Source organism: Spermophilus citellus (genome assembly GCF_964194105.1).
Source record: "Spermophilus citellus genome assembly, chromosome: 3".
NCBI classification, from domain to species: domain Eukaryota; kingdom Metazoa; phylum Chordata; class Mammalia; order Rodentia; family Sciuridae; genus Spermophilus; species Spermophilus citellus.
The window spans coordinates 922,046-926,098 of NC_138184.1; positions in this window are offsets into that span (position 1 = coordinate 922,046).

A 4,053-nucleotide genomic window follows, 5' to 3' on the forward strand; every position below is an offset into this window, starting at 1 on the left:
GAGGCTTCCATTAAGATGGCGGGGGTGAGGCTGGGGATGTGGCTCAGGCGGTAACGCGCTTGCCTGGCATAGGGGGCGGGGGGGGGGGGCGCTGGGTTCGATCCTCAGCACCACAGAAAAAAATGATAATAAAATAAAGATGTGGTGTCCACTGAAAACTGAAAAATAAATATTTAAAAATTCTCTCTCTCTCTAAAAAAAAAATTCTCTCTTAAAAAAAAAAGAGATGGCGGGTGTGTGAGGGGGAACCTTTCCGTGGTAGCCCAAGAGGCCACCTGGGCTCCATGTCCAGCAGCAGCAAGAGCAGGCACATTCTGCTGGCGACTTGGCCAAGTTCAAGCTTCAGCTTTTTCCTGTACTGTGACCACTCCCACCTTTTCTAACTGTCTGCTTGCAAAGGCCTGGTTTGTGCCTTTGTCCAAGCTCTACAGCCTATAAACCCAGACTCAGAGATGGCAGTGGCTTCCAGTAGCTCTCATGCACTGAGCTGCACCCCCTCCCATTTTTATTTTAGGACAGTGTTTTGTTAAGTTGCAAAGTCTGGCCTCCAATTTGTGATCCTCCTGCCTCAGCCTCCTGAGTTGCTGGGATGACAGGTGTGCACACTGTACCTTCCTGGCCAGTTCCTTCCCAAGTATACACAATAAATTGGTGTCACAGGAGATGGGAACAGGTGTATGTGTGATTCTGGAACCATACTTTTATCAACTAAGCCACATCCCAGCTGTACAGCCATAATTTTAAAAGAACAAAACAAAGGAAAAATACTTATTTTCTGATAGGTAACATATTCAACCAGAATAATGAGACATGGTGAAAAAGGAGTCTACCAGCGACAGCCCAGAAGTCAGACCCTGCTGCTTGTTTCCTGAGGTGCTAAGAACCATGTTGATGTTTTTATATGATAGAAAAAAATCTCCATTGTTCCAATTTCAGTATTTTGCCACAGTGAGCACTACAAAATCAAAAGTAGAATATTTCCTCATGGGCAGAAGTTACGTGATTTTTTTTTAAACTTCCTGTGCTTTTAAGTAAAATTTTATTGGCACACAACCACAACCATCACCTACACATCTTGTGGGTGCTTTTCTACTCCAAGTTCACAGTGTAGTATTTGCTATCTGAGCTGGGTGTGGCTCAGGGTGGAGCCCTTGCCTAGGATGCACAAGGCCCTGGGTCCCACCCCAGTCACCCCCACTGCTGTTTCTGCAGAGGTCTGCAGTGCTGTCTACCATGGCAAGCACCCTGCTGTGCAGGCTCTGAGCTGCACCCAGGGTCCCAGCCATGAGCCATGAGCAGGGCAGGCCCACACCACCTCCCTGGGAGTTCATCATCTACTGGGCTGGACGATTAACAATGAGCCAACACCACAGCTGGGGTTGCCACTGTACAGTGAAGAACAAAGTCCCCAGGGTCCCTGTCCCACACCCAGATAGCTGTTTTATCAGGCAACATTCACATTGCTTTGCCTTTCTGTGTATGTAGTGACACTATGTATAGTTATAATCATATATAATAGTATGATAGTATTTAACACTATATATAATGCTATCATATGTAATAAAGAGGTCAGACAGGCGTTAGCTATAGTTGATGGCTGGAAATGCTCAGGGCAACACTCTTCACAATGCCTGGAAATGCCTGGGGTGGAGGGAACAGGCTCTTCTACTGTTTTTTTTTCTTCTGGTGGAAACAACCCAAACGTCCATCAACCAATGAATGGATATACACAGTGTGTCTGAATATTATTCAGCCATGAAAAGGACACTTGCTACAATGTGGATGGACACTGAGGACTTTGTGCTTAGTGAGAGCCAGACACAAAAGACTACACACTGCAGGACTCACAGGAAATCTGTAGTCATAAGATCCAGAGACAGCAAGTAGCATGTGGGTGCCAGGGGCCAAGCTGGGTGTGGTGGCACATGCCTGTCATCCCAGCCACTTGGAAGGCTGAGGCAGGAGAATCACAAGTTCAAAGCCAGCCTCAGCCACTTAGTGAAATTGTCCCAAAATAAAAAGGGCTGAGTATGCAGCTCAGTGGTGGAATCCCTGGTGTCAATCTCCAGTAACACAAAAGGCAGGGGGCAGGGAGAAGTGTATATTTTGGCATGCCCATTCTCACATTGAAAGTAAATTCAGAGAAGTGTCAAAACACCTATTTTGTTGCTGTATCTGCCCTGGGGTGGGAGGGAGGAAATGCCTGGGGAGGAGGGAACAGGCTCTTCTACTGGTTTTTTTCTTCTGCACCCAGGAGATTGAACCAGGCCTCATTCAGCAAAGCACAGCTGCCCTTGGGCCACTTCCCAGCCCTCTGCTTCATTTTTAAATAAATATCTTGAAGTAAACGTGGCAAAAACCTAACGTTTTCATTTCAGTGGCAAATACATGGCTGTTATTCATCCCTCATAGGTGGCAAAAACCTAACGTTTTCATTTCAGTGGCAAATACATGGCTGTTATTCATCCCTCATAGGTGTCTGTATATTTTAAAATATACTATTTTAAGCAGTTTGTGCCTGGCTTCCTCCTTTCAACCACATCCTGTGCACTGTATCTGCTTGCCCCTGTCACTGAGGGATTGACATGTGGACTGTGGGCATCCTGGGCCATCTCTGTCTACACACTTAGCTAGCGTCTGAGGGGCAGATTCCTTGATGTAGAGCTGTCCAGCCTCTGCAGTTTGGAAGGCCAAGCCAGCCTGCCATCAATTCCTGCTCACCCTGGCAGCCATACCCAGCCCAGCCCAATCTCAGGAACTAGCCTTCCCTACACTTACCTCCCACCCTCAATGAGAGCCTGATCACTTTCAAAACTGTTAACAGCCAGGCGTGATGGCGCACGCTGAGACAGAAGAGTGAGTTCAAAGCCAGCCTCAGCAAAAGCGAGGTGAGAAGGTCTCTAAATAACATACAAAATAGGGTTGGGATGTGGCTCAGTGGTTGAGTGCCCCTCCCTGGTACCGAACAAACAAAAAACCTGTTAACTAATTTTAACTTCCAAAATGTTACAGTGCAGTATAACCCCTGAGAGGTGGACAGCCACCTGGGACTGCTTGTCCCTTCTGCTGGGTCTGTTTCCCTGTGGCTGAGAACCAATGACAGTCACTTCCTCCAGAGCGTGCTGAGAGCAACATGTTTTGCAAGCAGTAAGGGGGGCTACAGGAGGTGTCCCACACGCCCTATACTGGTGATGGAACCCAGGTTATCAATGGGGATAAAATCTATGGGGAAAATCACAAGGCAGCAGCACATTGTACCATGTGACAAATCAATACAGATCGACTATCCATCTGTCCGTGTAGACTGGTGTTTCTCCACCTCCTGTTGACAAGGTGGGGGGGTGTCGTTCTCTGTGGTGGCGCGATCCTGTGCGTTGTAGGGTGTGGAGCAGCATCTCTGGTCTTCACCCTCTTGAGGTTTGTAGTACTCCCTGCAACTTGTGACAAAGAAACTGAATCTTCATTCACTGCCAAGTGTCCCCAGGGGAACAAAATCGCCCTGTTTCGAAGAATCATTAGTAGACAATCCACAGAACTAAAGTACTATCTCGCGGGGTGGATACTATTTTTTCACAATTGTCGAATTGGCTTTTGCTTTAATCCCAATCAGACCCATAAGTGATCTTGGGCAAGTGACTCAGCCTCTGTGCCACTCAGTACCCTCTTCTGCGAAACAGGGACATGAAGAGGACCCATGGCCCAGGACTAGAGCGCCGTGTACCGCCAGAGGACCGCGAGTCGGAGCTTTATCCACAGCGGTCAACACGCGCGCACGGGAATCCCCAGCCGACTTAGAGGAAGCTGCAACTGCGCCTGCGCGCGCCGCCGCACACGCGCACGTACGCACGTGGCTCGGCCTGCGCGCCCTCTCCTGGAGGCGGGGCCAACGCGAGGACTCTCTTTCCCAGCGTGCTCCGCGGCTACCCAGGAGCCGCAGAAGAGGAAGTGTGACGAGCGTCGACTAAGACTGCGCCGGCGCGGGCCTTCGTGCGGCCCGCACGCACGCGCGGCGCACCCCTGGCCCCGCCCTCGGAGGCCCCGTGCGGGAGCGCG